General features: G+C 36.4%; 1 protein-coding gene and 1 long non-coding RNA gene across 19 annotated transcripts in view; both read left to right on the top strand.

Annotated features, from left to right (window-relative positions):
* MBNL1 (muscleblind like splicing regulator 1) overlaps positions 1–26930 on the top strand; it is a 210024-nt gene that overhangs the window by 62620 nt on the left and 120474 nt on the right. The window lies entirely within an intron of this gene.
* LOC139034773 (uncharacterized) lies at positions 5–26930 on the top strand. The gene is made up of 2 exons (XR_011487315.1): positions 5–10966; positions 11259–26930. It is a non-coding gene; the product is annotated as an uncharacterized lncRNA (long non-coding RNA).

The following is a 26930-nucleotide window of genomic DNA, read 5'->3' as shown; positions in this document are numbered from 1 at the left end:
AGTAGAGGATTTCAGCTATCAGCATCGCTAATCTGTTACCTTTCATGCTGAGCAGTGCCTCTGCCTTCCCACAGACTTAGACAAAGCTTCTTATTTTCTTACAAAGAGATCCTATTGAGCAAATTTTGAAGTGTGGTTTGTTTTTTTTTCCCCCTAACTTTAGCAGAAACACATTTTGTGCTTGTAGATAAGGGAGCAATTTCTATCTTAACAAGGCCAAAAATTATGTCAGTGAAAATGGGTAACTAAGTAGACAGTCTTTAATTTAGTACTGATGCTGGTTATTTTTTAAAATTAATTTGTTTTTTAATTGAAGGATAATTGCATTATAGAATTTTGTTGTTTTCTGTCGAACCTCAACATGAATTAGCCATCGGTATACATATATTCCTTCCCTCTTGAACCTCCCTCCCATCTCCTCCCCCAGATGCTGGTTAATAATATGCCAAAGCTTCAGTAAAAGCAACTGAAAAGGCTTGTTAGAAATACTTAGTTGCTTAAAGTATAACATTGTTAGAATAGCGATTTCTTGGTGAATTTCACTATAAACAAGAGTAATTTTGGTGAGGACATCTTGTTCCAAAATTTATTTATGATAAACAACTACAGAGTTTAAATACTATTTTTCCTATACAAGTAATATCAAATACACATCACCTACACCGTTACTTATACTCTTGTGGCACATTTTTGACAGATTTTAACTTTGAGATAGCATTTGGTTTGTTGTTAGAGATAAAACTTTATGTATTATAAGGACTTGTTTTGAAAAATTCTAATAGTTATAACCCCTTACACATTGTTATTTGATTGAAAGGCCTTCTCTTGAATATATTTCAGCCTTGGCCATGTCTGGTCAGTATTCTTCTTCTTGTGTTATCCCCGAGTTCTTTCCAGCTTCTTAATATGCCCAACATCAGAACTGTTGGTTCAGATCCCTTTTTACATTTCTCTCTGGAGTTATATAGAAATTATTTAGACATTTTGTCTTTAAGGAACTACATTCAACATTGAGTAACAGAGAAACCTTTCCTCTATCATGTGATGGTGGTTTAGTCATTCAGTCTTGTGAGACTCTTTGGTACCCCATGGACTATACCCCACCAGGCTCCTCTGTCCATGGGATGTCCCAGGCAAGAGGACTGGAGTGGGTTGCCATTTCCTTCTCCAGGGGATCTTTCAACTCAGGAATTGAACTTGGGTCTCCTGCAATGCTGGCAGGTTCTTTACTGACTAAGCCACCAGGGAAGCCAAGGCGTAAACAGACTAAGGATTTCTATTTGAGTAGGTTGTCCGGGACTATGTGATGACTCTGCAGTCACTGGAACTTAGATTTCTTCACCCTTAGGTCCCAAGGAGCACATGCCTTCCAACCGTAGGTTTGCTTAAAAATGATAAGATGGCCACTGTCACTCCAGCCATCACATCTGCATTCTAGGAAGCAGGAAGAGCCCTGGGCAAAAAAGCCACCGCCTGGTCCATTTAGGCTCTTTTTAGCAAGAGTCTTTTAAGCTCTGCCCAATGATTTATTCTAGTTTCTTTACTGGTAGCAGGGAGGGCTGGAAACTGTATTCTTAACTGTTGCCCTGATTGAAACCATGCCTCTGGGTAGTTTAGGTAGGAGGAGGGAAATGGATATTCAGGAGGGCAGTCACTGGGATGGGAGAGTTAGAGAGATTTATTTTTCCCCCAGAAAACTTCCAGAATCAACTAACTCCCCCTGAAAAGCACCTGGTTATGGGAGTAGTTGAAGAGAGATCACTTCTGAAGAGAAACTTGTATCTTCTTATCTTGGTAAACTTGTCATCACTTTTCCTGTCCTGGCTAACTAGAGTTTGTTTTTTTTTTCCCCCCTTTCAAATCATGATGTAGTTAGTCAATAAAATCTAGCATATCACAAATGGATTGATTTTTATACTAATGCAGAATAAAAAATTGCTTGCTTTATTTTTCCTATTGCTGGTATATATTTATATGCAGAGTTGAATATTTGTAACTGGAATATAACAAGAATGTAAGTCATAAAAAACAGGTCTCAAATGATTTTGACAAAAGAATCTGTAGTTACTCTGATTCCTGTTTCTGCTTCTGCAGATATACATTACTCTTATTTACTCTGTATGAAGCAAGGTGAAATCAGTTATTATTTATTAAAAATCATTCTATGATGGTTGGTATTTTCAGTGCTTTTAATTTTTTCATAGTATTAAGTCCTCACAAATATTCTTCGAAGAGTCACCAGTATCACTGCCATCCCTCTGATGGTCACACTGAAGAATAGAGGAGTTAAGAGATGTGTGTAAAGTCATTCAACCAGTGAAAGGAAAACTCCAAGCCTGGTAACCTCATTTCACTGCCTGTACTTTTAACAACTGCCCTGTAAAACATGACTTCTTAATTTATATATCCACATCCCAGAGATTCAGCAAAGAAAACACCTGAACAGCAGAGCTTTAGAGTAAAAATTAATGTTTCAGGCAGATTTGCTGCATTGGGCTTAAAGCAGTAGATACTCAAAAGTAATTATATTTTAAGTCAACAAATGAATCAATGAGTGAACACAAAATGACAGCAAGAATGCTGCCACCAACTTTCAGATATATTTCTTTTAAGTAGGAAAAGATTTTGAATTAATCATCTTAAATAAGTGGTCACTGTATAAACCAAATAGCTATCCCCCAATGTATATTAAAAAAAAACCCATATTCCAAAGTTTTAATCATTTAGAAAGCATTTTCTCACAGAAGCAGTGTGGTTAAGTCATTAGTCCAACCCTGGGAAGCCCAAGTAACCTATAGGATGCTTGAGTTATAGTCCAGTAGAAACAGTACCCTGGAAATTCTGATTATTAATTAAACCCAGGAGGGTCCCCAGAAGCATTGTGAATACCGTCTCATCATACATCTTAAGTAATATTAATGTCATAGACCCCCAACTGCTTTTGTTAAACTCTTTCAATGAGAAAATATATTTCAAGTTTCAGTTTGGGGCTGTGCAAATTCCCCAGAGCCTAATGCAGAAGTGGCCTTTCCCAAACTCCGGGACATATTCTGCAAGCCAGTGCAATAGGTTTTCTCAGTTCCCCATTTGGCCTGCTCTGCCCCAGAGCTGACTTTGAGTAAGGCAGTGGCTCAGAATCATAGCGACTACAGACAAGAGTATGGAATGAGGGCTATTTAATATTTGGGAAATACTCAACCCTTAATATTCATTGGAAAGTCTGTTTTTGAAGCTGAAACTCCAGTACTTTGCAACTGATGTGAAGAGCCAACTCAGTGGAAAAGAACCTGATGCTGGGAAAGATTGAGGGCAGAAGAAGGGGGAGGCAGAGGATGAGATGGTTGGATAGCATCACCGACTCAATGGACATGTATTTGAGCGAACTCTGGGAGAAAGTGCAGGACAGAGGAGCCTGGCGTGCTGCAGTCCATGGGGTCGCAAAGAATCGGACACAACTTAGTGACTGGACAGCAACAACATGGAATGAGGGGCTGTTGTCTAAAGTTTTCCCAGGGTGGGAAGACTTTTTTGATATATGTCTTCCAGGTAACTTTTCTTTTTTCTAAGGACTCAACCTGCTTTCTTTTCAAATGTAGAGGTTTTTGGTCCTGAGTCTGCTCCACTGTGAAACTTCATATTAATGAACAAATTTCTCCCATTCTCTTTTTTTTCCTCTAAAATTATCAAAAGCATAGCTTTGTTTTTAATACCATTTCTTTCTAATTACTAGTAAAAATAGGGAAAAATAGGTGGATAGTGAAAATATTAGATTAAAAAGTTTTTTTTTTGCCATTGTATCACAGGATATATTCAAGGATATATTCAAGCAATAAAGAAGCAGATATGAGAACAAAGATGTTTAGGAAGTGATACGGGATGGGAATTTCACAATTCAAGGAGTGTAACTTAAACACTTCCTATGTCAGAGGAAGATATTAAAAACACAGCCCTCCAGGGACAGATTGCTAAAAGGGAGACCAGTGTGTTAGGAGTGGTGGTGAGGTTCAGAGGGGAACTTCTCAATAGTAGTTGGAGGGTCGGTGGAAGAGAAACTTAAGGAAAAGAGAGAGAAATGTCTCCAGTGGTTTATCTTTCCTTTTCTTCCTCTCTTTCTTCTCACAACTACTAATTCCAAGACCACAATTGGGAAGAGAAGAACTAGAGAGAATCCCCAATAAGCGAGTTCCCATAGCCACAGGCCATCAGCCTGGGGCAGCTGTTTCTGCATCACTGTTGGTCTATTGGAAACCACCTATATTTTAACCCCAGATCACAGTTTTAGGCCCAGAAGGATTCTTCTGATGTTTTCTCAGTTTGTTCAACAATGTTTATAAATTTTAGCTTGTTCGATTGAGACTCACTATTTATTCAGATCCAAAACTGTTTTCTCAAGACTCCATAGGACCCCAGACATCTTAAGTTAGAATTTGTCTCTCTGCATTAAATTCAGACATGGGATGGAGGCTTCTGGTTTTCAGAATCACTTATACTTAAGTCCAGGTTGTTCTCAGATAAGGTAAGAAGCATCTGCTATTAATAGTTGACTGTAAATTTTGCAAAGTAAAACATGAAAACTTAAAGTTAGAGAAGCTGGGAAGCTTTTCTATCATTTTCAATTTTATGCACAAGTATGGACATAATCAGTGTTTAGGATCTGCTTGTGACAGATAAATTACATCTGTAATTCATTCTTTTCCATCTTACAACATTCAGATGATTGTTTGCTTTCCAGTATCTTTGCTCATCTAATATTCTAAAATCGTTCATAGACTGCAAATAAGTCTAGTAACATCTTCCAATCCCAGGAAGTCTTTATAACTAAACAGTGTTAACTTACCAAATGGGCCAAGTTAAAAAAAATATTTTGGAGAAAAACAGAGCCAAATTTATCATGCCCAAAATAAGATTCCTTTTTAGATGACATTGCCCTTCGTAAAACAATTCTCCTTTAAGGGAGGCAACTGAGAAATAAACCACGAAGAAAGAAATAACTAAAGAATTCATTTATTTATAAAGAATCCTGTTAAGAAAGGTCTGTGTTCTGAATGAACCGTCTTTCTTCACATTATCTCATATCTCTTCATGACTAAGTGGAAACTAATGAAATCTAAATCAAGCCATGAGAAAAAGATTATCATCATGATTTTATTTATTAAATTTTTTCACTGTTATGAAATTTTATTGTCAGATATTGTCTTCCATGAATCATAGCACAGTAATAAATTGAATATAAATGTACACATAAAACACCAATATATTAAAAAAAGAAAACTCCAAAAACAAGAAAACAAACTCATCTTAAACTCAGATAAACTAAAGAGTCAGGTCCACATTGAAGAAGAGTCATCTCCAAGTTCTTGCATGGTAGAGTCTTTTTAAGTAGCTTCTCGAAAATCTTTAAACTATGACTGACATATAGTAACGACATATAACATACATATAGTAGGTTAACTGTACATAATGAGAAATGCAAAAATATTATCACTGTTTTTTTAGAATCTTTATTGGCTACTCTTGGCTTCTGTATTCCCCAATAAAGAGGAATAATGCTGGAGGAGAGATTTTCACCCTAAACATATATCTTTATACCGAAGGTTTAGGCCTTTAAAAAAATTTCAGACCAAAGTATTTGCCACCTTTGCATCTCAGCTAATGAAAGCAGCCCATTCTTCCTCCCAGTTTCATTATTTATTACCTGCTATGTACCAGGATTGCAGTAGGCAGTAGGTGAATAACACAGAGCCTTTTAGGATGTTGATAGACTCTGTGAGACTGTGTTTGTGCTAAATTGCTTCAGTTGTGTCAGATTCTCTGTGACCCTGTGGACCGAAGCCTGCCAGGTTCCACTGTCCATGGCATTATTCAGGCAAGAATACTGGAGTGGGTTGCCATGCCCTCCTTCAGGAGAATCTTCTTGACCCAGGGATCAAACCTGAGTCTCTTTTGTCTCCTGTATTGGCAAGTGGGTTCTTTACCACTAGCGCCACCTGGGAAACCTACTGATAGACTAGTGGTTGCTATAAACGTTCCAGCTTCTGAGAAGTACGGTGAAGATGAAAATGACCATAGGACATCGTTTTAGCTCTTCTGTCTTTCAATGTTAACATTTCCCAGAAGAATCCAACTTTTCCCATGTAAAATGTAAGTTGATATTAAATGTCCTCGTGTATGTCTGAAGGGTTTTCTGTGAAAAGCATTGGAAACCATTGCGTAGTCTGTGTGGGAATAGCGGATGAGTTCCACTTCTGGTTATGTGTACTGCCAGAGAACCCGTGTGCTTGTATTAGTAGAATGTGTTTACATTGTAAATGATTTGTACACGATTCATCGTATTCCAAAATTCAGCAAGATAAACCTGAATTAGATTGATTCTTAGGTGAGATAGGCAGAAATGTTTAATTTTACTTGCCTAACTTGATAATCATCTGTTGATTAGATAAGATGATGGGTCTTAGAATGATTAGGTAACCTGTGCAAATTTGCACCGCCAGGAAGTGGCCAAACTGGTATCCAACACAGGCAATCCATCTTTAGAGCCTATGCTTCAACCTTCACTCTGAGGTTAACTCATTTAAGCTGACAGTGTTATGAAGCACTGCATAGTGACTTTCGCATACAAAAAATATAGTGTTAATTATTAGTGAGTCTGTATATTAGAGTGACAGACGTGTACTTAGGCATATTTGCTGAGAAACTGTAGTTACCTGAATTTAAGCCAACTATACTTTTTAAAACGTGATCCCTCACACTTTTACTTAATTCAGGAAAAAAAAATCCCTGAAGAATTGCTAATAAGGTTTTTTTTTTTTTAATTTAAAATGGGAAATTTATACTAAGTTTTAACTGGGAGTTTGATAACATAGGGAATCTAAAACTTAGATCAGGAAGAGTTTTAATAATTATGCCTGATTGAAAACAGTTTAGAAAAGCAAAATTGGCTTCTTTCGGGAAAAAAACAAAAAACAAAAATTTCAGTACTCTAAGACAAAGCTTAGAAGTGAAGTACGGGACACCGGAAAAGGAGGTTTTTGTTATATAATTATATTTATGACTTTTTTTAACATTAGATATCCTTTCTTATTCAAGAAGTAGTATAATTGACATTTTTCTAATGCACAGAATCATGAGACACTATTTTGTAAACGAGTGAGAGCTCTTTCTTAATATTTCCTGAGTTTCACTGGGCATTTTTAATAATACTAGAAACAAAAAAACTGCTTAAACTTTTCTAAAGTCTTTTAAAATTGTACTATATGAAATTGAAATCTAGATTAAACCATTCACCCAACTCTTTGACAATGATTTGTATTATATATCTTCCTATTGTAGGTCACACTTAAGTGTTTGTGCTAACTTTTAATATTGCATTTTAAAACTTAGCTTGTAATAATGTTTTAGTAGCTAATTTAATTCTTTGTATATTTGCATAGTACTTGTGTCCAGTAAGAGGAAAGTTTTTTCACATGAATAGTTAATTTTTAAAATAGCTCGCAACATTGTTTTTAAGGCTTTTGAGTTATTTGTAGTTGAAGTAAAAATGACTAAATAGAAGAATCACTGTTTGCATTTTGTTCATGATGTAGTAAAAAGAGCATGTTTGCACTCAGGAAAAACGTGGATTTAAAAATATCAAATTTCTGGACTTCCTGAGTGTTTAGTAATTGTTAGTTTGCATTGAACTATTAAGAGAAGTATCTCAAATATTAATTTCATTATATGATTTAAAATGCTCTGTGAGAGATATATAATTATTCTCACACAGCGTTTCATTTGGACGAATGACAGCTTGGACAAAAGGGAAAAGAAAACCTTTAACCTCAAGAGCTGGTGTTACAGGGAAGCTTTCCTTAAATGACTAGAAGCTTAATGCCTTTTGGCCATTTTCTTGAATATGTCAGTTTTTTCAAACAGCTAGTTAGATACGTTTTTACCAAAGTTGTTTTTGATACATAAAGGAAATCAGTCCTGAATATTCATTGGAAGGACTGATGCTGAAGCTGAAACTCCAGTACTCTGGCCACCTGATGAGAACTGACTCATTTGAAAAGACCCTGATGCTGGGAAAGATTGAAAACAGGAGGAGAAGGGGACGACAGAGGATGAGATGGTTGGATGGCATCACTGACTCAATGGACATGAGTTTGAGTAAACTCTGGGAGTTGGTGATGGACAGGGAGGCCTGGCATGCTGCAGTCCATGGGGTTGCAAAGAGTCAGACACGACTGAGCAGCTGAACTGAATTGATATAAATTCACCATTGGTATATAAGTCAAACTTATTTTGTGTTAGAACCAAATTGATCACAGGGAAAGGTGAGTGGTTTTCCTTGTCCTTTGATTTCATTTCTCTGGGCATTTTCTTCATTAGTTTGCTTTAGTGACTTTTTTTTTTTTTGGTGTTTTCTGAGTGTCTAGATTGGCCTCTATACTCTTTTCTTTGGGATGAAATTTACAGTAATATTTTATAGCAAATCAATATTGGTGCCAGGAGTAATGTTGCCACACATAGTTTTCACTTGGTCCCAATGCTACCATGGAATTTTTAATCAAAGTAGCATCTGCATAATAATTGCAAAAACCATATGCAGAAGTATGTAAGTTAAACTTTCATGACAGAGTAAGACCCGGTTAAGCGCCAAAACCATAAAGGCAGCTGGGTCTGGGTTTGACTCCATCAGTCACTTCCTAGTGACGTCGTGCCAATCACTTTACTTCCCTAAGTCTCAGTTTCCTCCTCTATAAAACAAGACTAATGATTCCTTCTTTGAAGGTTTGTGAGGATTCAGGGAAGTCACTTACATAATGTACATCGCTCCATGCAGCATCTTGAGCAGTGTGAATGCTCCGTACCTAGTACCTGCGCGTGATGTTCTTGTCTGAATGCTGGAATATGGTCACGTTATCGTCCCCTTAAAAGAAGAGCTTCCCTATGTCAGAAGAGACGTCTCATTATTTTGCATATTGTGCTATAGGTACTTACTCATTTTCTGATTTAAAAATTTAAAAGCGACTTTTATCTGCATTGTCGCATACTAGCTTATTCATTTACCTGTTTTCAAGAGAAAACACCTCTTAGCCTCCAGCCTGGTTGTAGTTGTTGTAGCTTGGTCACTAAGTTGTGTCTGACACTTTTGCAAACCCATGGACTGTAGCGCTCCAGGGTCCTCTGTCCTTTGGATTTCCCAGGCAAGAATACTGGAGTAGGTTGTCATTTCCTTCTCCAGGGGATCTTCCGAACCCAGGGATTGCACTTACATCTCCTGCATTGGTAGATGGGTTCTTTTACCACTGAGCCACCAGGGAAGCCCCTTTAGCTCGTTGGGGTGATATTAATAAGCTGTTATTTGTATCATTGTGCCTGAAAAGCTATTGCTTAAATGCAGGTATCCATGAATGAAAAAGTAATTGTAACCATCATTCCAAATGTAATTTCATTTGAAACTAATGCCTCTTTAGCTCTGTGTTGGTCTAAAATGAATAATTCACATTTGATATTTCAAATGTATATTAGTTATGTAAATTTCTTCCTAAAAGACTTACCTAGGACTTTTTTCAAAAATAAAATTGATGTTTATTTAGTAAAGTATCGAAGTATTAAAGTCTCTTTTTCCTGATTTGCTCTATCCCTACTTTGTTCTTTTTATATTTGTATAAACTTACTTAGTTGGTTAAACATATACCCCTAAACGTCCTAAAAGGTGTAAAGCAGTATTTATATCCAAGATATTCCATTTATCACATCCTCAATTCCCCCCCCCCCCTTTCATATTACTCCGAATTGATAAGAATCCCATTCTGGTCCAGTAAAATGTTCTCTTTTGCTTCAAGATATTTAAAACATGCTGGCCTAATTCACAAGTTTGAGACTTTTCACTTTGGTTAGAAATGAATGGGGACAAGTGCCCCGGCTCCCTAGTATTTCTCTTTTCCGGACTGGGATGGCTTAGTGGTTTCCTGTGACTGGCTCCGGGTTTTCCTTCGCAGTTGGTGTAAATTTTGTTATATTCTGTTTCAGAATATGAGTTGTGTATTTACTGTTTGATTTATTGAGCCATGCCACTGCCTTCTTGTTAAGGCTATTGATTATTGCCCATTCTTTATGCTGTGTATTGATTTAGTATGTGGCAATGAGTTAATTGCATTACTTGATGTTAAAAGAAGATCAAATATGTTTGAAAGAGATGCTTGTAGCCTGTTTAATTGAGTTGCCTATTTAGGCTTTTAACATGTTGTGAAACAATTAAGAGAAAGTACTGGAGGACCTCTGAGGGTAGAGATCATAAAATTTGTTCTCAGCATTTTAGAAGATGCCAAAAATTGTGTAGTAAGTCATTCCTGGCGTTAAATGGTCAATTATATTGAGTTAGCAGATATGTAAGTGCTGGGATTTCCCCCCTGTATTTTGTTTAAAAATCAAAGGAGCTAACACCCTTGGATGCTCACATTTTGTTGAGAAAGAATCGCTTCTTTCTAAGAATGGTTTCATATTGAAACCATGTGTTATTGGGTATATGTGGAACTAACAAATGGAATGTGTATGTATGTGTAGGTGCTCAAATTTGGGGTATATTGCAGAGAGTAACTTGAGCTAAATGAGTAAACTGGGAATCAACTGAGGTTTTTTTATCTGCTCATTTATTTCATGTTTCTTAGCTAAAAATATTTGTCTGTGTAAACAATAACATTTAAAATGAGGTGATATTTACTTGTTTTCCTTGACATTAATTGTTTGAATTTTCTGAACTTCAGACAGTCTATACTTAACCTGAAAAAAACTAACCTTCAGAATGAGATCATAGTACCATGGTCTTAATGAATGTTACCTTTTGTTTCAGCAGCACATTTGGCTCTGATCCATGGAAAAGTTTTTATTTCCCATCAGCTCCAAGGTAGGAGCCAAACCAAAGTTAAAGAAACATTTTCCAGCAGACAAGTTTCTACAGATAATATCAACAGTCTAAGAGCAGGTACTTGTGCATTCACTGACTCACTCACACACACACACACAGACATTTCTTACAGAAATATTAAATTGGAAAAAAATTTAAAATACTGATAATAATAGTAATTTCAGGTTAATAAAGGCGTTCCATATTAATCCTTCCTAGTCACATTATAGCCTCAAATTTTAAGTGTGTTTACTTTTTCAAAATGTGTTTGCTTCAGGATGATTGAAAGAGGACCACTTTCTCCCCATGTTAGTACCTTCCAGGGCTTTTTGATCTCTAACCTTTTGTCACCTCTGGTTTATTTGCCTAGCATATGATTTTTGAAAAATGAAGGAATGCAGACAATGACAACCAGCTTTTTGGAAATGCCTATTAAAACCCTGACCTCAAAGGACCTGCCAGTTTGGAACTTGAACAGTAGAAATGTGAAACCTCAGCACTGAAAGGAGAGAGTGTGTCAGAGATGGTGCCAGTTGGACCCCATTGCTACAAATCCCTGCTCGCCCCGAACCTTTCCCTTGCGTAGTGATCCACCGTACTAACAGTAGGAGCCACTCCATTCCATAAGTCAAAAGCTTGTGTGGCATGCCTGCTGTGTGCCAGGCAGCATCCCAGGTATTCTCCGAGGCTTTCTGCACAAAGCAAAAAAGACCTGGAAAGTCTATTTTTTCCTGCCTCTGCCACTTGCCCCACCAGCTAGACCTACTCGGAACCTCTAAACCAAGAGACACGGCCAGATAATATGTTTTCAAAAGCTCTGTGCTCCTGGTTAACAGCTAGTCTTTTAATACGGCTAAGCAGTTCAGGGAGTGTAGTATTTTTGCCATGACTTCTGAATCCATAGAGGAGATATATTTTTCTTCCAACAGTAAAATCACCTGGAAGTCTTCATATGCTCCAGACTCTGCATATAGAGCTGACTTTGCTTCCTGATTTAGCACTGTGGACTTATTTGAAAGGACTTCCCCAGTGCCTCAGTGATAAAGAATCCGCCTACCAAGCAGGAGACATTGACTTCGATCCCTGGTTTGGGAAGATCCCCTGGAGGAGAAAATGGCAACCCACTCTAGTATTCTTGCCTGGCAGATTACATGGACAGAGGAGCCTGAAGGCTACAGTCTATGAGATCGCAAAGAGTTGGACACAACTCAGCAAATAACAGCAATAATAAATTTGAAAACATGACTTTAAAAAAGTGAAATAACCTTCTCACCTACTTAATGTCTTATTCATGGTTAGAACGTGGAGTGGAGTCACTTTATTTCATTAATGTCCTTGCTAACTTCTGGATACAAAAAAAAATTTTTTTTTCTCCTAAATAACATTCTTATCCCTAAAAAAAAAAGGATTGTAATTAGCAAGTTTCAGTTTTGATATGTATCTTCCATTTTGTTATATATCTTCTATTAATTACAAATATTAGACAGTTGGTAAAAGAATGCTACTTTTAAGCTTCTTATATCTCAACAAATAGGGAGTTTCAGTGATAACCTGGTTGACCTCGTAATTATTTTATTTTTGTAAAGAATTTTGTATTTTTGCATATTGTTTCATCTTATTATCTCCAAGTAATTGCAAATATAATAATCTTGAAGTAATTCTAATAACTTGTCTTTGAATTTCTAATTGATCATGGATTTAAATGAACAAAACTTTTCTTTCTTTAGAGGCAGTCCTCAGGCATAGCAAGTGAATAGACTAGCCTGGTAGGTATAGTTTTATAAACTCAAGACATGAAAGTGATCCTAAAAGTCCAAATGCCATTTAGAACTTCATGCATAAATTGTATGTGTTGTTCTAGGAAGCAGGGAAAATTGATGGTCAGCCTTAGCCTGTAGTATATTTTGACAGCATGAATGAGTCAAGCAAGCAATTTTCCAGACTGTTTAATAGTACAAAGAAAAGGACTTCTAAGGAAGTCATTCTCATGACTAGCTGAAAAATATTTTTCTTAGTAACTGTTCTCTAGAAAAACAGATCACCAATGGAAGGAAAATGAAATCTGGAGTTGCCAGCATTCTGAAAGCGATTTAATCACTAAAATGTGTTTACCTTATAACAAAACTCCTTAAAAGGATACTGCTTCATACATTTCCAGTTATTTAATGAATGTTGTCTTGAACTTCAGTAGGAAATTATTTAACACCCTTATGCACATTAACTCCATCACCTTGGCAGATTATTGGTCATTGTATTTTTAAACTATTTTTTAAAATAAATTTCCAGTAGCACATTGGAAGGACTGATGTTGAAGCTGAAACTCCAATACTTTGGCCACCTGATGCGAAGAACTGACTCATTTGAAAAGACCCTGATGCTGGGAAAGATTGAGGGCAGGAGGAGAAGGGGACGACAGAGGATGAGATGGTCGGATGGCATCACTGACTCGATGGACATGGGTTTGGGTGGACTCCGGGAGTTGGTGATGGACAGGGAGGCCTGGCGTGCTGCGTTTCATGGTGTCGCAAAGTGTCGGACATGACTGAGCGACTGAACTGAACTGAACTGAGCACATATAAAACTGCATCATCATAAAATTAAAGATGAAATGTTTTAAGTTTACCAAGTTGCTTCAGGTGTCTTCCACTCTGTGGTTCTAAACTGCATTTGAGTGAAAATAGGACTTGATCATAAAGAACCCACCTGCCAATGCAGGAGACATAAGAGATGTGGGTTCGATCCCTGGGTCAGGAAGATCCTCTGGAGGTGGGCATGGCCACCCACTCCAATATTCTTGCCTGGAGAGTCCCATGGACAAAAGGGATTGGCAGGCGACAGTCCATGGGGTTACAGAGAGTTGGACATGACTGATGCGACTTAGCATGCAGGCACAGGACTTGACTGGTGGAAAAATCAGTCATTTGTGGATTTGCAGATTCTATTTTCAGTGCTTTGAAAAGATGCATTGTCCAGCAGCAACTTTTGGACCCGTGACAGTGCTTCAATGTGAACTTGATGGATTCTAATCACTGGGTTTATCATTACTACATAGATATTTGAAAGGAACAGCCTGCAAATCTCATTTCTAAGCCATGAGTAGCTATTATGTCAATTTGAAGAACAGAAATAAAATACAGATTTAAAAAAAGACAGTACAATCATTCACAGATTCTAGCTAGTTAAGTACCCATGATTGTTATGATTTTTCAGTATCAGGTTAATATTTAAAATTTGGAAAATAACCTACTAACCCTTATATTTATTTGTAGTGTGGGAAGTGTTTCTAGCATTTTTCAAGTAGTAACTTGAAAGACAATTTAGATTCATCTAGGGTTCCACTTGCATTTTTACTGCAGTAACACTAGTAGGGGCAAATCACTGGATAGTCCAGCCTCCACTACAATTAAACTTTTCAAGAATAAAAACGTCAGGTGCTAGGTTTTTCCTTGAAAATACCTGACATTTTTCTTGCCTAAATTTAAGATTTGTTTTTTTCTTTACATTTTAAAAGATTGTTCACGGAATCTTCAAGGGTTTTGCATGATATTTAGACAGAATTTCTTTTATCACTTTCAACACTGAACTCCAGTGATCCATAGATTCTTTGGATTGCAGTTGGAAGAGTTTTAGAAATGATGTCTTGCAATCCACTTGCTTTTCATATTAGGAAACTGAGGAGCCACTGGCGGGGGGTAGAGTTTCATCATATTCATGAAGATCCTGAGATTGCCAGGATGCTTAAATATGATTGGTCAGTTAGTTACAGCAAAAACTGGAATAAGCTGTCTTCATCTTATGAAAATAGCCTATGACTCACTTGGTTGATAACTACTATTAATTAAGGTCGAGTTGGTGCTGTTCACCGCCATCAAGGTGCATAGCTTTCTTGACTAACATGATGCCTTGATTACTGGCAGTATTAAAGGTGTATAGTGTTTTGCTGTTTAATAGTAGATTCTCCAAAAAAAAAGGGAATCCTAACTTTACACCAAAATTTACTAACAAAGGATGTATTGGATGCAATTTAACATCATAAAATACACAAGATCCTGTATTTTACATTCTGTATAGCCAATTGATTTTTATAGAATGATATTTTTAGTTAAACTTTTATATCTGAAGTCAGCCTGTGGTTGCAATGACAGATGAGTTATTAGTTATCTTTCCTGTCTCTTACTCATAAGAGGCCCTCGTTATACAGTGATTATCAGATGAGACATACTTCATGAATAACTTTTCTTCTCTACATTTTCCTACCATTTTATGTACTACAGAAAAAATCACATTATACCTGATTTTACAGTTCAGTTTTTCATGCTTCTTTTTGCCACAAGATGACAAACTCCTTAAGAAAGAGAAGCTTACATTTATCACCTCTTTATGTATGGTGATTTGAATGTCCTTGGCATTTGGTGTTCAGTGAATTGAAAGCAATGTTTCTTCCTGACCATGCTGATAATTGTGAGCAGATTTTATGTGCTTTCAAATTCATTAGATAAATTTTTTTTTTCATGTAATAGGACGTTTGTTGGATATAAAACTCTTTTTAAACTATTTCTCTAAGGAATCCGGCACCCCTCATTTATGGTAGGACTCATCCAGTTAAATTGCTCTGGTGCCCTAATAGACTGTTTATGTTCTGTTGATGTAAATCTCTTGAACAGGCCTTTATTGCACTTCTGCCGTGTTTTGTATGTTATCTTGTGCAGGCAGCACTTGAGGACCTGGTTGGGCTTCCTGATAACGGGTGTTGTCTGGACAGCCCATGTCTCCTAGGGGAATGGTAATTGGTCAGGGCAGTAGCACAATACACACTTATTCTTGTAACAATATTAACTCACTGTTAGTCAGCATGATAGAAGCAGTACCACCAGGCTACCAATACCATCAGTGTTTGCTTTTCCACTTTCTTTCTCTCTCCTGAGAATACTGAGAAGAGCATTGATTAGTGTCGGGGAAACATTCTGGGGTCCAGACTGCAACTATAATAACTGTCGTTTTCATTGTAGACCTAATAATAATAAGACACATGATATTGTCAGTAGATCATGTGACTCTGATGCTCTTAAAATTCTCCACACTTTAATTTTAGGTAAAACAAAAAGGCTTTGTCTTCCAAGTGTGAAACCTTTATGGTGTTAACAAGTCTTCAACCTAAGCAGAAAAGAGAGTCCAAGCTTCCCCAAAGTATAAATGCCTAGGTCCTACCACTTGTTCACTTGCTGATTGTTTCTTCCCTCTAACAATTCTTTTAGGAGCTGCATGACAGGAGCGATCTTAAAAAGAACTGAGAAGTTCTAGTGAGTCAGAAATGATCCAGACTCTGTGTCGATGCCCGTAGTCCTAGCAGTTAAGTATTTGATTGAGGGGAAACCTCCATTTATCCACTTTGAAGAGGATCATCAGGAGGGATTAAAAATTTAGTACTTCAGGCTCATTAAGGGTTAGAGTGGAGTAATTATGTAGCTGGTAACAAATGCTGCCGTCTCCACTTGAATAGTAAGATATGTTATTTCTTGAGACTTATTGGCCTTCTTCAAGGAGTTTTACAATTTGTAAATGTTGTCTTCTTGGAGAATGAGTTCTGCTGGCCCATTATTTTAGATTTGTGTGTGTGTGTGTGTGTGTGTGTGTGTGTGTGTGTGTGTGTTCGTGTTCGCAAAGTATGCTTTCAGAGAAGTTGTGTGTGTGTGTTCGTGTTCGTGTTCGTGTTCTCAAAGTATGCTTTCAGAGAAGGTAATACTCTTAACGGGATATGGGCTCTGCAGAGTGTCTCCCTGCGGCATAAGCAATGCTTATTGTCTCCATCAGTGAGCCTCTTCCTACAGTGCTCAAAAGAGAACACCCTCATAGTACATTTCCTGTGTTCATTGATGATTTTGCTGCTAGTCTAATTTCCTAATCTTGCAAGTTGAGACGTAATTAAATGCTCAAGAGACATTCTACTGAGCCTGGTTTGCCCTTCTTCGTCACCCAAATTTTAAGAAACTTGCTTCTTAAATCAGCAACTCTGTGTTTCTGTTTTTCAAGTCTTTCTTCTTATTTGTATAGCACACAGGAACATGTTAATTTCAAAACAACACACAGTTGGATCTACTTTTAAACTGATTTAAATTAGTTTAAATCAGTTTAAAAACTGATAATTTGTTTTACCTTGAGTTTTATTATTTTTTTATAATCTGGACATAGTCTCACCTAGGATAGTCTCTTAATCCCTAACTTAAAGTCTATCCATTCTGGCTTTAGATATGATTCTAATAAACCAGGTAATATTACCATAATTCAGAACTATGAAAACGTACACATTACTTACACATATACATTACTTACTAGGTGATTTTACTGCATAAAAATACAGTTCAGGAAAGATACATTAGAACTCCGTGGTGCTCCTAGCATAGACAGACCGTTGTAGTTAAGTTTTTACATCCATTCCTCTATCTGGAAGCTGTTTGAAAGCAAAGGCGTTGCCTTAGTCATTAGAATCTCCATTGCTCACCCATAGGCCCAGTACGTGGTGAGCTTCCAGTAAATACGACTTTACTTGTGTTGACTTTGAAATGGAACAAAATGTGGAATACCAGCTGCAATAGTTGATCCATGCCATAACCTTTCTTGCTCCTGCACTTAAGGTTTAAAAAAGCAGTTAAACTAATTATGACCATTATAGTTGTAAATGAGACCACACATTTTTAAGAAAATAATTTGTATTGGAGTATAGTTTCTTTACAATGTTGTGTTAGTTTTTACTATATAGCAATAGATCACACATTTCATTAAAAATTGACATAGACACCTCTTTGACAGGCCTCTTTCATTCAAAGAAATGAAAACTAGTGTTGTATGTAGTGCAGCAAAATCACTTGAATTTTCACTTCTCAACTTGATATCACAAAGTTAAAAATACACACCTGTAGTCTCATCCCAGTCTAATAACTGGGCTGTAAAAAGGTCCATTTAGTTAAGTAGGCAAATTGGTTGTTGGAGTTATTTTATGTACTAGGTAACAATATTGCTGATTTATTTTTTTCATTTTTAATCATTTATTCTGTGAATTTTTCTCCCTAAGGCAGTGAACTGAAAAAGTGACATTTTTTCTGCCGCTGATAAGCATTATGAGTAGAAATCAATAGTTAAATTGACCCAATAAAAGATGCCTGGGACCTACTATTGAGACGATAACATCAGAAAGCAACGTATATGGACTCTTAACAAGGCTCAGAAGCATCGTTTGCTTTTGTTTTCCATGTGTATTAAGTAGCATAAGGCTTCCCTGATAGCTCAGTTGGTAAAGAATTTGCCTGCAATGCAGGAGATCCCGGTTCGATTCCTGGATTGGGAAGCTCCCCTGGAGAAGAGAAACACTACCCACTCCAGGGTTCTGGCCTGGATAATTTCATGGACTGTGTAGTCCATGGGGTCGCAAAGAGTTGGACACACTGAGCAACTTTCACTTCCTTCCAGGTAGCATAAGACAGTGCTCATGAGTTGCATTTTTTCCCTAGGGAGTCTACATAAGCCAGGATTTGAACTGCCTAGGCTGCAGTCCATACCATGTGCCAAAACCAGGTATATACTTGCTTAAAGTTTGCCAGATCTCTATAACACATTAGTGTGGAATTTATCTTTTTTATTCTGCTAAGTCACCAGCTGCTTTTCTTTGACATTGTATTCGCATTCTGTGTGAAAAATAGATTTTATATTTCATTTATAATTTATCTAGGTATATTTATTTATTGGATACTTGTTAAGTGATAAACGAACTTTACAAGGAGAAAGGATCGATATATTAATATTAATCACTATAACTCCCTTTTATACAAATGCAGAATTCATCTAACTGTGCTTATTCGGTCAGTGCTGTTGTTAAATGGATAACCTGAAGGAATGTTTTCAAATCAATGGTGTACATAACACTAATGTTGATAATTTGAACTGCTTTTCTACGTATCTCTGTATGTTCTTTAAATATAGATAAGATACATCTAGATCTGTGAGTAATTGGCTTTTTTTCCCTCCTTTCTTCTGATCAGTGTCATCCTGCCCCTTTTACATGATAGGTAATGTGTAAAGCAAAATTTGTAATTGCAAAAAAAATCCCCCTCTTCTCTTTTTGGTTGTAATGACTTTGCTGACCAAAATCGAATAATTTCCCTACACTGTGCTTTCAGTTTTCCACTTCTCTGGTCAGAAATAAATCCTCTTGTGTGGTCCCTGAGGGTGGAAGAGTTTAGCAGGGAATCACTTACTAAGCACTCTTCATTAATCACATAGAAAGAATACTTTTTTAGTGTCAACTCTGTCATTCACATAAAATGTATGTTTCCTTGAGGAATCTCTATGAATTACTTGTCCATTCTCGTTGCCTTTCATATATTTCATTATACACCTTAGGAGCTCATTAATTTCAGCTATAAATTGAGTGTTGCTTATGTACAGAGTCTGGATAGCAAGAGATAGCAGTGGCACCTTTTCTTTGATTTACTTGTTATCTTCTGATCATGTGGATAGCCTGTTGATTCAGCTGTCTCCCCGCATAGCTTGTTGAAGGCTGCAGGGAGTGGTATTGTGGAGTTGGCTTACTTAAGACCTCTTCCTAACTCCAGGTTAAGTGACGTCATGTCGGCAGCTTAAGCTTGGTCATGGTGGGAGGATTTGCACTGTGGAAATTGGCAAATGGTACAGCTCCTTCCTCAGAAAGCCACTTATTAAACACTTAGCAGCACCCACTGGTTATAGAATTATCTCTTCTTTTATGAACAATTGTTTGACCATGTGGAATAGCCATGTAGAGTTTTCTTTCCAGATATCGTCTTCCTCTGCTGTTTTATTTATTTCCCGATACTTACTTTCTATCCCACTTGCCAGTGGAGTGACTGAGCCAATTACTTACGCTTTCTGTGTCCTGGTGTCCTTATCTGTAAGAGGGATAATAATGGTACCTGCCTTGGGATGGATATGACGTTGGATAAGAAATACACGTTTCTCAGTCTAATAGCAAAATGCTTGATGTACAATGAGCACACACAAGTAGTATTAGTACTTACCTTTCTGTACTTTAATTACTGGGTATTTATTGATTCCTTATTAAGTACTTAACATTCTGCTTAGTCCAGAGGGCCTTGATTGAGACTCAGTGCCTCTAACCGTGAGTATTAGCCTCCGTGCTCTACGGGTAAAAGCCTTCCTTTCTCGCTGTCCCAACTTGATGTCGTCTCTTTTTTCCCGTTTCTCTGCTTAGAGCTTTTCTCTCCCTATGTGAGTTCTGCACACTTTTTTCATGCTTAGACCTAGTTTATACATGACCTCGTCTCAGAAGCTGCTCTCAAGCCCGCCCTGGCCATGCTGTCGTCCTGCCTTCTTGTCTCTGTAATGCCCCCAGTTCCTGTCTCCATCACTGCCTTTGGCACCTGAATTCTAATTGCCTGCATCTCCCTCCCTTTCTGGATTTCCGTGCATGACATATGACGTACCACCTTCCTGATTTTGTCATTTAGTGAAATCCTTGTTACATAGTAGACTCCATCGAAAAGAATGTCTGAATGGTGGTTGGTTGAAGGAATATGAGACTTTGCTCCTAAAGACCTTATTATTTGGTTGAAGAGATGATAGTATACCCATGTGACGTGAAGGTGAACAAGAAAGCATTTTATGACGGTATCTATATTTATGTGAAAGTCGCTCAGTCGTGTCTGACTCTTTGTGACCCCATGGATGCCAATTAAGTTTATAATTTATGTTCATATATAAACATAAGTAGGAAAGGTCATTTATTTCCCTGTTACAGATTTTTGTGTTCCCAAATATAAATGAATAGAGTTAGGTCAGTCAGATCAAGTTTTAAGAAGCAGCGCCTAGCTTGTTAACCAGGTTTTGCTTTTGTTTTATTTCTGAGTCAGAAATACAGAAGAAAGTTTGGTTATTCTTATAGGCAATATTTTGTTTTCATTTTCTTTCCCTTTTTTGGGAAGCTTTAAGAAATTACTATGGTATTGTCCTCTAATTAAAAAAATAAAAATTAAAAAAATTAAAAAAACACAAAACCAAAAAAGTTTTATGGTGATATTTAAGCATACACAGAATTAGAGAAATGTAACACCTTCTATGTATGTATCAATCAGCATTTTGTATGCATGCATCCATGTGAACGTTTTATGAATACTTTGTCTGTCTTGTTTCATTTATTACCTTCCACATACCTTTTGTCCCTGGTGTTTTTTTCTTATTCCCCTGATATCTTTTAAAACAAATCTCAGACATTCTATCAGTTTACTTATATGTATGTAGGAACTTTATGTCTTAATAACTTGTTTTAAATATAACATATTTACGAATCTATCAACATTGATAATAATTTCATTGTTTCACTTAATTCCCAGCTTATGTTCAACTTTTTCTCAATTATCACAGCAAATCTTTTTTATAAATAGATTGCTCAGATGAGCATCTAAAAAATACCCATTTGGATTTTATGTCTTTCAGGATTCTTTTAATCTATGATAATTCCTGCTCCTTTCCCCCTTTATGCTTTATTTGTTGAGAAAAATCAGGTCATTGTCCTAGAGAATATTTGAGATTCTGAATTTAGCTAATTGCTTCCCAGTAGTATCATTTAGCTTGTTCCCCCATCACCCTTATTTTCTGTAGACTAGAAATTAAAACTAGAATTGAATTCAGTTTTAATGCTACTACTTCTTATTTGGTGAGAATATTTCCCAGCTGGTGCTGTGTACTTCCAGTTGCATCCCATCAGGAGGGAATAAATTCATTTCTCTCCACTTTAAATGATGTTGAAATCTATCAGTAAGTTCAGGTGAACTTGGGTCAATTTCTGTAAAGTTCTCCATCAGATCTGGATCAAGTGGTTTCACTCCATTGTTGAGCATTTTCATAGCACCATGATTTTGTTAGGGATTGTAAAGCAGTGACTTTTAATTATATTATTCTTTCTGCGTTTATTACCTGAAATTTTTCTATGAAGTGCTTTTCCATAGGATCCAATTGGCAATTCCGTGATACAGTTTATAGCAAAAGATGGTAAGGAAGGAAATGGCAACCCACTCCAGTATTCTTGCCTGGAGAATCCCAGGGACGGAGGAGCCCCGTGGGCTGCCATCTATGGGGTCACACAGAGTCGGACACGACTGAAGTGACTCAGCAGCAGCAGTAAGAGATGGAGAAATGCATGATTCTTTATTTACCAATAATCAGAATCAGACATTAACTTCTAATAAAAAAGCAAAATGCAGTTATAAATATATTCAAAGTATTCTAACACATTTTTCCAAAATTCCCCTTAGGGAAATTCTTTGAATTTTTTTTCTAAATTTTTTTCCTTTTTTTGGATGAAATGCATTTTGATAACATTACTTCTCATGGAAAGTTCCCTTTCCTATCTTTTTTGTGTACTGTAAATATATTGCTATCTGATTGAGTCTGTTCTCTCAGAAGTTATTTGTTGCTCATCTTTTTTCTTTGGTAAACACCTGGTTAGGCTAGCTACTTGGGATGTAGAAGACACTGGCCCAGCTTTTTCACAGAATATATAGTTTGGGTTTGTTTCCTATTCATAATATTATGTGATTTAAAAAAAAAAACACAAATGTGTCTATGTATCTGTTTTTGCTTACTCTCATATTTGGTGTCCTATATTATACATTTTTAGCAAACAGTATTTTTAGTTGATTTTAGAGACCCTGGCCCTAGTCTCTGAAATAAAAACAGTAAAGAGATTTGAAAGTTGTTCCTGCTGACCCAAAGAAAGATGAAATATCTGCATATAGGGCACTCTACGTGACAAATGAGGAAGTTTTTATTTTTATTTTTTGGAAAGGTAAGAAGAGGGAATAATGAGGAGTCCCTAAGACAAAAGACAAAAGTAAATGCTTAAGACCCTGTGCTGTCTTAACATAAGCAAGTATTTGAACTTAATTTGACTCCTGTTTTCAGGAACTGAGGGTGACATCTTTTCGATGTCTTTATCTCCTATAATTAAAATATGTTTTGTCAGGATTTTTCTTAAGGTGTTTTGGATTTTAGAAAACATATATCTAAATCTTTGTGAACATCTTGTATGAATAGCCTTTGTAAATGGTACTAGTAAGACCCTCCTTTCTCTATAGGATTTGTGTTTAGAAGATAGCAAGTACGATATAATGTTGAATTCACCAGAAAAATGTATTCTGCAAATCTGACGTTATAATTTATATTGTTTTGCTAGACATGTGCTGTTAATGTTGTAAATTTTAGATATTATTTAAATAACCATTGTAATTCCAAAAGTCTTCTCAAGATGCTTTCTCTATAATAGAGACTCTTTTATTCATGTTCAGATAGTATGAAATAGCTGTTATAATTACTTGAAATCAGGGTAAAAGGCAGATTCCTGGAATATCATTAAAAATACTTTTTTGCAATTGAAATTCAGTAAGATAGAGAAATTTTAGATTCGGCTTATAAGTCTATGCTAACATGTTTTATGATGTATGATGTTGCAGAGAAGTCCTGAGAGGCAAGAGATGTTTAAAAGCAGCAGTATTAGGTTTGCTTTGCTAGCACCTTATCAGGAAATTTGAAAGACAAAAAACTAAACCCTTTAATTGTGGTACCTGGTAACTGAGGATTAAGCTGAATTTAACTTTGAAGATAAGAATTGATATTTATATTATGTCAATGGAAACAATAGCTGTGTTTTTGACTTGAGGAAATCGCTTAATCTACATAACATGAAAGTTGACCAAAAAGTGTACTCATCCATAAATATTGACTGTTTTAATCTGTTGGAAAAGGAAGGCTAAAGTCAAGGATACAGCAGTAAACTTCTAAAAGGAGTTGGTGAAAAGTAAATGTTATGCAACACGAAAAGAATACCAGGGGGAAAATTGACAGAGAAGAATAACAGGAAGATTAGTCATTTCTGGAAGGAAAAACAGGTGGGGAATGGGGGAAGAAGTATTTTAAACAGGAAGGGGGAACGGGAAGTACCAGTGCTAACAGACAGATAGGAGCTTATTACAGGGCAGAGCTGGACTCTAAAAAAAGAAATAATACTGGTCACATTTAGTTACAACATACAGTGTTTATGTCAATAACAAACAAAAATAAAATGGGGGCATTTTTCTGTTAGGGATTCAGAGAAATAAAAGAAATGATGTTGAAATAAAAGAGCGATATTTACTCCTTGGCCAAACTGACCTGGCTTAGGTCACATAGCAGTGTCCAAGTGCCTAAAGAAAATGGATTTCTTTTAAAACAGGCAAACATTCTGCTGTTTTCAAGTGTTAGGTAAAACAAAAACATTCTGGATGTCTTAAAATAAGTGCTACTTCGTTTGAAATAATTTTCACTTATTGTTTACTTATTTGACAACTGAAAAGGCAACAATCTCCAAATACTTTTAAGAATTGTTTCTGTAAATTCTCAAAAATATAAACTTAACTCTATATATCAGATGAAGTATATGTGTGTCACAGTCCCTGTAACAGAAAACAAGAAAGTTAACATCACAAGTGGTGTGTGTGTTGGTAGAATCCTGTTAATCCTTCATTTCTGTTAGGATCATTCATGGAACAGCTTTTGCTGGACACGCTTTCCAATCTCTCTGAATGTTCTTATCTGTCAAAGGGTAATAATAATATATCTGCCTCCAAGTTGTGTAATAAGGATTAGATGAATTGGTAGACACAGACCTGGAAGTGGCATTTTGTCTTTCTGCTTTTAATCCGATATCCAGATATTGAAACAGAGGCTTGTATGGCATTTTCCAACTAACCAACTTGGGAAGATGGATCATTGTAGAAGCTCTTACGGATGCCTTGATGCTTCAAATGTCATATGCTAGGTTACATATGTATCCGTACTTGACATATAAAACTGTTACTTCTGTTGGTCATCCCTCAGTAACTACAGTAAACAGTAAGTTACATAAAAAGTAGTTTTCAAGAAAGTAGCTATCTCTAAGGTTATATAATCACATCAGGACAAAATTTGTATATTCTGCCATTTAGAAAAAATATAAATGCAGAAAGTATGTATGTATGTTGAAACACATACATACATATGTATTTGGCTTATGTATATAGAAATAAAGATATCAAATTTTAAAAGGTTATCTAACTAATGTAACTTTAGAGACCCAAGACTACTGTTATTTTAGGTAACCACGTGGGACATATTCTATGTCACTTCATTTATAGAAATACGATATGCAGTCAGGTAAGCATTTCCTGATTATGATAAATTGCAATACTTTCATGACTCATGTACACACACTTCCTGAGATAAAGTCTGATTCCAGCACTGAATAACCAGTTTGCACAAACGCCAAATACTACTAAAAAGTTCTCTCTCTTTTTCCCTCACTCACTTTCTCTCCCTTTCTGCCCTTACCCACATGCAGACACTCTTTCCATATACACACTCACCCAGCCTCCCAGGCATGATTTCGTAGGAAATGTTTATTTTCCCAACTACAGAAATTTCCCAACTACAGAAAACAAACCTTATCTCAAACACTGAAAGTCCTTCCTTTTCCTGGTTTGGAAATACTAAGTCATTCTTGGAGATTTTTCTTTAGCCAGCATTTAGGTATATTTCAAGCATAAAAAGTTGTGAGGACAAAATGACTCAGAAATTTGTAATGCACAATTAAAGCTTTCCACTTTTAGGTCACCAGTACATATCTTGCTGACTTGTGTTAGGTGAGGATTGATTACAGTTGGTACGCTGTTTCATTTCCAGAAGAAGCTGCGAGGCTCACTGCAGCTCTCCTGTTTTGATCTGTGTACGGGCTAGAGTTGGTGCTTATTAATATATTTCTTTGCAGATAAAGCCAAGTTCACGGAATTAAATAAAAGAGAGCCGACCTGGTAGGAGTTGATGAATAAGAAGCTGTTAATTTAGTCATCCACAAACATAAATTTATTGTTTGACACCTTTCTAAAAGTAAAGTGTGTTAAAATGATAAGAATCATATTTCTAAGTTTTTAATTGCAGTCATTGACAGCAAGATGTAAGAACTGTAACTTCAATAGATAAGACAAAGAGTCAGAATGACTATATATATATAATATATTTATTTATATTCGTATGAAATTCAGATGACTGCATCAATGAGTCATCATCTTCCTCATCTGTCACTCAGCAGTGCCAAGGTCATAAAGTCATTTGTTATGTTCTGTCTTATGTAAAAGCCCATGGAATTATTTTATTTTTTCCCACCCCAAAAATTCCAGAATCTATTTCTAAAAATTTTGAATAACTTGTTTTAATTCAATGTTAACATTGGACATTGAGATAAATTTAAATCTTGTTGTCAGCGAAGAGAAAAATCAAGCTTATGTGGATACAGTCTATAATTCCAGTTCTTAAGGATTTCTGCAGAGAAGGTAGTTGTCTGAAAATAGGGTAAAGAATCGTCATCTTCCTTCTGTGGAAACTTTTGATTGTAAAAATAATTAGAGTAAATAGGCTCTAATGCATCACCCCAGGCTGTGCCACATGGGTATGTGGATTTCTTCCTGCTAAATGCCACCAAATGGCTGCATTTCTTACAGCTGGTGGCTAAATTCTGGCAGAGGGTAGATACCTTTACCATAACTGTATTTTCTCTCTGAAGTTTTCATGGATTCTTATGGTAATTTATATCAGGTTAAAGCCAAAAAAAAGCTCAAGCTAGCCAAAATTTGTCGAGAGAGTTAGACTTGCTGCCAAATTAATTGGTTGGTCTCAGTATTCTTATTGGTTTCTCAGATTTACTCATGGCTCCCTAGATGCTTGATTTGAGCTGTCTGACATTCCCCAGATAGCTTTGTGTCCTTAAGAGCTAATTCAAAGAAGGTCATTTCAGCTGCTCAATATTCAAAGAAGTATCCTGGTCGAAGGTTGGTTGCAGCCAGTGTCTCAAGGGATGAACCTAGAATTTCTGAAGCTTCCTCTGAGCTCACAGTTATTGTCTTGGCCCTACACATGATAACATTTATTTGCCAGCGATGGGAATAAAAATAAATATGACTCTCAGCAGTGGTAATCCCCCCAAAAAGAA

Source organism: Odocoileus virginianus, chromosome 4 (assembly GCF_023699985.2).
Source record: "Odocoileus virginianus isolate 20LAN1187 ecotype Illinois chromosome 4, Ovbor_1.2, whole genome shotgun sequence".
NCBI lineage: Eukaryota > Metazoa > Chordata > Mammalia > Artiodactyla > Cervidae > Odocoileus > Odocoileus virginianus.
This window is presented reverse-complemented; position numbering and strand designations above follow the sequence as displayed.